At 51.4% G+C, this 9,735-nt stretch overlaps 2 protein-coding genes across 12 annotated transcripts in view; one reads left to right on the top strand and one right to left on the bottom strand.

Annotated features, from left to right (window-relative positions):
* Nucleotides 1-4,200, bottom strand: part of Tango2 (transport and golgi organization 2 homolog) — a 39,112-nt gene extending 34,912 nt beyond the window's left edge. For 2 of the 5 annotated variants that reach the window (XM_023711617.1, XM_004627972.3), the window contains exon 1: nt 4,136-4,200. The gene's annotated coding sequence lies outside the window, so the exon portion shown is untranslated. The other 3 variants (XM_023711613.1, XM_023711614.1, XM_023711616.1) reach the window with 3 other exon arrangements.
* Nucleotides 4,201-8,134: 3,934 nt separating this feature from the next.
* Arvcf (ARVCF, delta catenin family member) overlaps nt 8,135-9,735 on the top strand; it is a 55,366-nt gene continuing 53,765 nt past the window's right edge. For all 7 annotated transcript variants that reach the window (XM_023711595.1, XM_023711601.1, XM_023711594.1 and 4 more), the window contains exon 1: nt 8,135-8,325. The gene's annotated coding sequence lies outside the window, so the exon portion shown is untranslated. The remainder of the gene's footprint in view (nt 8,326-9,735) is intronic.

Raw genomic sequence — 9,735 nt, forward strand, 5'->3', positions numbered from 1 at the left:
TCCCAAAAAAGGAAGAATTGGGGCAGAGGGACACTATATTGGTTTGGAACTTTGTGGTCTTCTGAAGGGGAAAGAGTCTTGTGTTTAATGCTAATAAATATGCCTGCTGGGCAAAAATAAATAAATAAATAAATAAATAAAACTCTGGTTAGTTCATGGCATCCCCTACCCCTTCTAGCTGCTCCAGACACTTGATAGTCCAAGTCCACAAAGTGACATAGTAAGGAAATCCACAGCCTGAAGCTTGAAGTCAACCTGCGTCCCTCCACGGTGGTATCCCTGCTCCAGAGCAGCATGCAGGGGCACAGAAACAAGTTCAGATTCTCAAGATACTAGGAAGTCCCATTAGGGATAGTGTACGATTTGGTGTTTTGCACAGAGGGCAGAAATAAGACCTATACATGGGATGAGAAGGCAGGGCAGAGCCACCTGGTCTCAGGAACCAGAGTATGTGAGACACGTGGGTGCTGGTGCTGGTTTCCATGCCTGCCACAGGCATTGGCAACATGGCCGCACTCCCTTTGTGCAATCTATTAATGAAGCATTGAAAACCTGCACTCTCAAAAGATGTGTTTCATGGCAGGGAAAAGTGTGAGTGTTTCCTTCCAAATGCTGCAATCAAAAGAAAGTGTGCTCACCTTACCCTATTTCCCTTACCCTTAGCCACAGGTCAGAATTGAGGGTACAGGTCAGGAAGGCAGGGAGCACCTGAGGACAGTTGCCTGAGCACAGGAGACTGGACAAAAACAGATCAGCTGAGTCCACAACACCTCAGCATAGGGCAGTGGATAGTATGGCTATCTAACACTGGCCACCTGAGCAGAGAGCTGTGCATCCTGGGTGACCCTGAGGATCTCAAGGTGATGTGAAAGCATTGCCCTTTGCCACCGGAAAAGGTCAACAGGGCAAGTGGGCAGAAAGGAGAAGTACAGAATGTAGTAATGAGACAGATGCAGGAAAACGCAAGGGCATGAGGTTTTGTTGTTATTGTTGTTTTGTTTAGTTGGGGAAGGAGGTGAGGCAAGTCTTTGCTATGCATTTCAGGCTGACCTTGAACTCGCTATATAGCCCAGGCTTGCCTCAAACTCTTGGTGATCCTCCTGCTTTAGTTAGCCTTTCTGGGGTTACAGGCTTGTACAACCACACCAGCAAAGAGGTATTTTTATGAGACATTGGACCCTTAGATACATGGGAAAGTGGGATTCATAGCTCTCACCAAGATGGTCTATCAGGGATACACATTTGAAAGCTCTAGACAGAGGTTACATGAGCCTTATAATCTGCTGACCCACCTAATTATACCAAGTACTTTGCACATGTGGAAGAAATGTTTTTAAGACGATCCAGCCTGTCTCTAGAGGCACAACACAAGGCAGAGTTCTTTAAGCTTCCTAAGAACAATGCAGCAGGGCTAAGGAGGCAAGTACCCACCCTACTGTCCATGATTATCAGATGTGGCATCCTCTGGGGGTGGAGCTGCTCTTTTTTGCAGGTCAGGACAGATACGGTTGTATGACTTGACATGATGTAGGCTCCCACCGGCTACCAGCAGAGGAGGTAAACACACAAGGGAACACAATGTTGCTGCTCTCGGGGCTTTGGCTGAGAAAGCCCTGACGCTTGTGGAAATCCTCTGATCAGCCAATCCACCAGAACACACTACTCCTCCCATCTCAGCAGCAAAAGCTCAGCAAGCTATGCTTTCTCATTTTAGCTATTATGTGGTATTTTACCATGACAAATTTTCTACAGTGATTTCCTCTTCTCAGATCTCCCCAATGTTTTGAGGACATTAATTCAGTCTCACATCAGGGTGTCGTTGTCCCTTTATAGATCAAAGAAGCAGCGCAAACAGATGTTGAAAACCTCTAGGCACAGGACAGACCATGCATCTCAGGCTGCTCCTGGCAGGAGCACCCAACTTTAAAGAGGGATAAGCCCAGCTTCTAGGTGGCCCCTACAGCCTGCAAGGTATATAAAAACAAAACTGGACATTCCTAATCACCCTCCAAAGAGGATGAAAGCAAGCACTTAGCAGTTACTAAAGACCTTGACAAGGAACCCTCAAATATCAGCAGCTGTATCAGGGGAACAGTTGATGGAAGTTGGCGGCCAGCCCTTTTCATTTTTAAGGATGCAAATGTTAATTTTGCAATCTGAAAAGGTAACCGAGAGAAAATGGGGGTGGCTGCTTTGGTAACCTCAAAGGGCAGCTCAATTATTTGGGGGTATCTTTGGTTTCATGGAGCCTACTGCCAAACGCAGAAGTCCACACTAACAAATGCTAGACTCTGTCATGCTGCCACCATGCAGTGACTGACATGTTACCAAAGGCCAGGCCAGCCCGGGGAGATAGCTCAGTAGAATAAGCACTTGCCTGGTAAGCACAGGGGCCTGAGTTCAATCCTTGGTATTGAAAAAAAAAAAAGGCTGGGCCCCCTTTCTCACCCATCTGAGGTGTCAATGATAAGGGTGGTTCTGCTTCTAGAAGTCCTCCAGGCCTCTCTGTTTTGTACTGTTTCTTTCCAGACCCACTATCCCCACGGACTTTCTCAGAAGCAGTCCCCCAGGAAGACATCAGGGTTCCTGCAAAGCTCACCATCTGGCACAAGATGACAGGCATGGGAACTATGACACTGCAAATGACTACATTCATCATGAAATATGATCAGAATGACATACAAATGAAGACATCAAGCACAAGGACTAGGCAGCCCAGGCAGAGCAGATGGTTGATCAGGGAAGGGTGACTGTCACTACACATTAGAGCAGAAAGGGGCCTGAGTGGAGGTGCCTGCAGTCCAAGCATACATGACATGAAAATGTAGAGCCCCATGCTGTACAGACTTGAGCCCTAGGCAATCCATCTACCCCCCCCACCCCCCCACACACACGGTCCCTCACACACAGGGCGATAGGATCCTAGAGAAGGGGCAGAACTCTGCTGTGTCTACCCACCAACAGTCACCTTCCCCAGCTGTCTCCACCCCACTCAACAGGTCATCTGAAGCAGAAGGCTCTGGGGAAAGGAACCAGAGAAGCAGAAGCAGGAGTGATTTAGCCTTGTCCCTGAAAAATCTTCGGAACATTACCTGGCTCCTTAACCTGAGTTTTCTTTATAAGAACAGAGTTGGACCAGTGAGTACTTGCTCCCAAAATGAGGCACAGGGGTCAGTAAACAAGTGTGAGGACGTCTTCTAAAAGGCCATCCAGCTGCCCTTTATAAATGTTATTACATCTGTCTCATGGAGGGCGGCTCTGAGCCCAAAATGGTGACAAGGCAGCAGTCAGTAGGTCTAGAGTGGATTGACAGGCCTGGATCTTGCCAAGCAAGTGATACTCCACTAGAAGAGGCTTAAGGCTCAGGGACTTGTCCAAGGGCAGAGGGTTCATTCCAAAGCTGCAGTCCAGCCAGAAGCCAGGAAGCATAGAAGTGCTGGGGACAGAGAAGAGGGTTTTAGCAAAAGATCCCTACTGTGCCCCTGCTGAAGAGGAAAACATGACAAGCCCAAGCTCTTAAAAGGGCCCAGGAGATATGCCATATCTGGCTCCCGAGTGCCGCCCTGCCTATCCCACAGCCTACATGCTGTCTGGGTAGGGATGGGGGTCTCTGACTATTCAGGCTGCTACTGGAAGCCATATCCAGTCACAGCGATTACCCAGCACTTGCTGCCTATTTAGACCTACGTCAGCTGTCACCCCGCATCTCCACAGCCAGCCACCGGGCTCCAGAGAAGCGGAAAGGGCTCCCTCATGCTGGCTACAGTCTACAACCTTGCAACAGTTAAGCATGTCTCTTCCCCACCTGTCTTAGTCTCCCTGCAGCAGGTCTGAACCTTCCCCACCAGTCCGAGCACTAATCACAGGAAACGCTTTCGAGCACCGCCAGGGAGCTTTCGTCGCCTAGGGTCTGTCTGGTCTCTGTGAACTGGCCTGGTTCCAAGACAGGCCGTCTGGTTTTCATTCTATGCCTTGGAAAGAAAAAACTGAGGCAGGGCGAAGAGATGAGATCTGGCCCAGCCCGCCCGAGAGCAACCCGGCCCCGCGTGCGTTTCCGGAGCCCGGCGCCCCGAAGCCCGGGCTGGCCGCGCCAAGAGCGAAGTCCGACAGCCCGGGGAGCTGGTCGCACACTCACCGCCTCCGCCGCAGCCGACTTCCGGGTGCCGCGCCCGCTCACCGCAGCCGCCAGCCCACGCCCCGCCTTGCCCGCCTCCAATGCGCTCGCCATTGGGCTGGGAGAGGAGGGGCGAGGCCTCGCACAGCGATCCAGGAGTCTGTAGGCTGGGCGCGCTGTCGCTCTGGGGCTGCAGCCCTCCTGGCTCCCCGCCCCCGGGGCTGCGCCAAGTCTGAGCTGCACTGGCGTCTGGACGTCTCGTGACCCCAGCAGCCTTCTTGGTCTCCACTGGTACCCAACCCGTGGGGCCATCCTCCGAAGGTCGCAACAGGCCTTGAGCCTATATTCCCTCGCGGACACTACCTGTCAACCACCCATCCTGCTGCTTTCCCTGTAAGGCTACAGGGATGTAGCCCGTCAAGTGGCGCATGCCTGTAAACGCAGCACTCGCGAGGTTGAAGCAAGAGGATCATTGCGAGTTCGAGACCACCCTAGGCTACAAAATGAGTTCAAAGCCAGCCTGAACTGCATAGAATGGCCCTGTCTCAAAAGGAAAAAGAAAAAAAGAAAGAAAGAAAAGAAACAAAGAAAAAGGAGAATAGCTAGGGCTTCCTAACCCCATTGGTCCCTGGGCTGCTAGGGCCTGAGCATTGCAAAGGTGGCATGCCAAAGGCTCAAAGTGCCTGTCCCAAACTGAAATACACTATAAGAAGGATGACAAGTACATTAAGGTTAATGCTAATTTCCTAAGATCTCTAAACCAGTGTCATGATCCACAGTTCTCATTTACCCTATTTTACAGATAGGAACATTGAGACTCAGCAGTTACTCCATTCAGTTGAATTTTTTTTAAAAGGTGGTAAGTGACACTGGCTAGATTAGCTCCAAGGACTTGGATTAAAGATCTAGGTGCCCTGATCCTGACTGGAAGGACTGATTCCCAGCAGAAAACTGGAGCCTTAGAGGTGTGAAGGCAAGAGTCTAATCCAGAGCTGCCAGCAGGGCCCATTGTGCCCAACTTTTTTGTTGTCACATTTGTGTTTTCCCTGGAATCCAACAGAAGCCTTTTACAGGGAAGGACTGCAGACACTCAGGGACTCTATGACCAGCAGGTGGCAGACTTAGCCAGACATGTGCTATCTCTCCTGCAGCCCACACACAAACATGCTGGGCTGGTGCTAGCTACTTTTGAGCAGCCAGACCATGCGGTCCATACAGCCAAGAGGTTGTGCTGTTGGACAAGCAAGTCCTTCACCCAGGGGATGAGTCACTATGTCCTGAGGAATAAGGCAGCAGATGAAGAGTAATCTCCCCTTAAACCACCAGCCACGCACCTCAGAGCAGCACATGGGTTTTCCAAGCCTTCCCATCACCCACAAAGAGGGATGCAAAAACATACTAGATGGTGAGTCAAATCCTATTCTGTTACACACAGAAAACAGACCTGGGACATTGTCTCCCATCACGGACTTATTGACTTATCATGGCACAATATATGGTGCCAGGGTGTGTATATCAGCAGATGACATGGACTTAACATGGTCACCTAAGCCCAGGTATCTCAGGCTATAAGGGGATTATTGCCATCACATTTCCTCAGATAAAGAGCTTACCATCTCTCAGGGCCACCTTTTTGGATTCCCTAAACACCTGCAGCAGTTGGGAAGTTCTTCCTGACATTCGGTCACCTTTTTCTCCCTTTGACTTTCCTTAGTCCCTACAGAACTGACCAGCATGTAGGCTAAGTGAGAAGGAAGACACTGAACCACTGGTACCTATGATATCTTCAATTTCTGTTTCTGACCCCTACTTGCATCCTGGTGGGAAAACTGGGTATTTACCCTGACTTTTTTAAAGTTAGCTCCACCCATCCTGATCCTCTATGAAGCTGTAAAGACTAGTCCAATTCCTAGGCAGAAAGATCTGTAGAACTCTACGGGGCAAGGTGTAGGGGCAAGGGTAAGAGAGAAGGCAATCCTCATTGGGCTTATTTTATTTTATTTTTTGGTCCTGGGGATCAAACCTAGGGCCTTGCGCTTGCCAGGCAGGTGCTTATGCTGCTGATCTATCTCCCTGTCCCCAATTTTGGTATATAAGTTTACCTTTTGTCCTCTTTCAGCGGATCTGTCTAACCCCTCTTGCCATCATAAGCAAAGATTGGGAGGAGGGATACTGCCAGACTATGATAAGAAGGGCTCCAAGAGGACCAAAGTTTTATGCCCTGGGAGAGATGCTAGAACAGTCAGAATTTATTAAATTTTGGTCCTAAATGAAAGAAACCCCCCACCAAACAGCATCTGAGCCAGACTCACATACAGTGCTATTCTACAGAACAAGAGCCACCTTGTTTGTGGGGACTCCTGTGTTCTAGGAAGAGGTCCTTAATGCTGCCCTCCCAGAGCTGCAAACATCCCTATGCTAAGATGGCAAATAGCTTTCACTTTAAGTGCCAACTCCACAGGATTGGTAGTGGCTGCCTGGCTCTGAAATGCTGTGGAGACTGATTTGCCCTGACTGCTATGATACAGGTGGACCCAGTACTGGTACTAGCAATGAGTTCTTTTTTTTTTTTTTTTTTTTTTTTTTTTTTTTTTTGCAGAACCAGGGATCGAACTCAGGCCCTTGCACTTGCCAGGGAAGCACTTATTCCACTGCGCCATCTCCCTGGCCCCTGGCAATGAGTTCTTGCCAGTCTATCTTATTTTCTTTATTCTGACCAGACAACAATAGGGTGAATACATGAATATACTGTACTCTCTACAGGGTGGGTGAGCCATGAATATTTGGTCTGTTCATTCCTAGGGGCACCCCACCCCATTAGCATTGTCGGGGGCAGGCTGGGCCCCCTTCTGGCTTTGGAGAATGAAAGAAGCCCATGAACTGCTCGCCTCTCTAAGTGTGCCCAGGGCAGGAAAGGCTCAGAACCAAACATGAACCTGACCTCTGCTCATGAAGGAGCCCAACTAGATGGCAACCTTGCTGCTCCCCGTTACACTATAAGGCTCAGTGGAGCTGGCCAAAGGTTATGGTTCCATTCGACAGTCCCATATCACCTCAGAGTGAGCCTGGGGCTCTAGCTGGCTGGGAAATGTGACCTGTGCGAATGACATAGAATGTGGCAAAGCACTACAATGATCCTGCACAACTCTAGGAAAGAACATAGTGTCAGTGGGGAAAGATAAACACAACTCCCCTCAGCTGAGGGTTCTTTGGATGCCACCAAGATATGAGAAAGGACAACACCATGGATGCCTGGCAGGATCCTAAGGGGGCTGTAGACCCAGGCCTTGTGGGAGAAGCCTAGCTTTACCAAAGATTCCGTTCTTGCTCTCAAAAACACTGTAGCCCCTACTCCAACAGGGCCTCACTAAGCCAAGAATGCAACCCTGTCCCTGCTGCAGGGACCCTCCGGCCTTGAGAGTGGGAGTCCCCAAGACTCCAGAGTCAGAAGACTGGGTTTAAGTCTGGACCACATAAAGCAAATGCGAACATCTCTAAGCCTCAATTTACCATCTGTAAAATGGGTCACAACTGAACTCTCCCTTGTGGCTTGTGTGAATACAATTATCAGATACAGATATAAGGATCGGGGCTCAGCGTCCGGAGAACTGCAGGCGCTGGAGGATACCTGCAAAATGAGAATGATTATGGAGACTACGCAGCTGAAGTCCGGGGAAAGGTCGGCGGCCATGCCGGTCCCTGTTCGGGGCCCAACGGTCTGGCTACAATCTCGAAAAGAGGCCGGCAAGCTGCATCCCAGAGTCCCGGTAGCCTCCGCAGCGTTCCTGGCAGGTGCTTGGGCCTCTGCCCCTCGGCTAAGGGGCCGGTCGTCGGCCAGGACTGACATTTTGTGTCCCCAATAGCAGACCATAGTCTCTGCACAACTGTCCAATCGGCACCGGTTGCTGAGCCGCGCCTGGTCTCTCGACCAATGGAAAAATTCGCGGTTGAGTGGGGCGGGGCAGAGGGCCGCGTCGCGGGCCAGGCCGGCTTTGCGCACGGGCCACACGAGAGGCTGGGAAGGCTGGTAGGCTTGCTGTGCGCTGAGCTCGGGAGGGAGGGGTCCGCCCCCGCACTGGCTCAAGTTGCGGCTCCGTGGCCCACGACCCGCGCGGTGCCTTGGGGACGCCGCTACCCGGGCTCCGAGGGACTCAGGGACGACCTCCTGAGGGCTGGGGCCGCGCTGCGGTGCCTCCCACGCTGCGCTCCAGGTGAGCTTAAGCTGGTGGGCGGGGTCCGGTCTTGAGGCTGGATTTGGGGATGGGAAACCGGCGTCGGCTCCCGGGTCTGGACAGGGTCTTGAGTGCGGGGACCTGGGTTGACATCCGGCAGAAGTAGGGACAGCGTCCTGGGCCCGGAGTCAACGTGCAGGCCGGGTTCGGGAGCAGGGAATGGAAACCTCCTTTGCCCCACCCGCCCCTCGGCGGCGCCACGCCTTCGAGACCCGGGGTCCTTTTGTGCACGGCCTCCCGGCCCTGCCAGACCAGTCCCGAGCGCCCTGCTGCGCGCGCCCCCGCTGAGCGCGCCCCAGTTCCACCACCCTGTGTTCCCCCTGCCTACAGCAACGGCCCCTCAAAGGCGAGGTCAGGCGGTCACGGAAACTTTCCGAGGGCCCTAGGGCAGTGAGTCCAAGGAACTTCCCTGGGGCATCGTGCGCCTGGGATGAGGCTGGGAAGCACCGAGGTACAGCGGCCAAGGAGATGTCCCAGCACCTTGCTGTACTGTCACACCCGCAAGCGCGAGAGGAGCCGCCGCCCCATCCCCGCATATGTCCTGTCCTGGGTCCCCTCCCCATGTTACTCCTCCAACCCCGTAGTTGGACACAGCCCTGACCACTCTGACACATACTTAACCCAGGTTGTTTTGGGTAGAAAGCCTGAGTTTCCTGGCTTTCCTGTCTGAATTTTTAAATAATTAAATCGAGCATACACACGTTTAACCATTTGATTTGTATGTCAAGTATTAGAGTGAATATGAAAGTAGAAGATTTTGGCTTCTTTTTCCTTGTAGATCCAGTCTTGTTTAGACATGACAGAAAGGAAAGAAATGCACTCCATGGATGTCAACCTTAGTGGGTTTTTTGGTTTTGGGTTTTTTTTTTTGTTTTTTTGTTTTTTGTATTTTAGGACAGGGTGTACAGGTTGTACAGCGTCTCACTGCGTAGATCTGACTCACAGTGATCCTACTGTTTACAGCCTCCTAAGTGCTGGGATTACAAACCACCATGCAGAGCCCAGTCTAAAGCCCAGCCCAGTCTCAATCGTTGTCTCAGCAGGGTCGGCAAGGGGATCGAACTCACGGCCCCTGTGTCTGCCTAAGCAGGCACGTTAATCCACTGAGCTATTTGACCAGCCCAACCTTAGTTTTTAATGTTGCTAACCAACCACCTCAGATGATTACCACACTCACTGTATAGGCAGAGGCCAAGATTTATAAACTGATGGTTAAGATGATGAGAAAGACATCACTTAGGTAGACCTACCGCTGTTAATATAGCAAGAAGGGGCCGAGGAGATGGCTCAGTGGAATAAGCCCTTCCCTGGCAAGCGCAAGGTCCTGAGTTCAATCCCCGGTTCTTTTGGCGGAGCTAGGGATTGAGCTCAGGCACTTGCCAGGGAAGC

This window comes from Octodon degus, unplaced genomic scaffold (genome assembly GCF_000260255.1).
Source record: "Octodon degus isolate 3935 unplaced genomic scaffold, OctDeg1.0 scaffold00021, whole genome shotgun sequence".
Taxonomy (NCBI): domain Eukaryota; kingdom Metazoa; phylum Chordata; class Mammalia; order Rodentia; family Octodontidae; genus Octodon; species Octodon degus.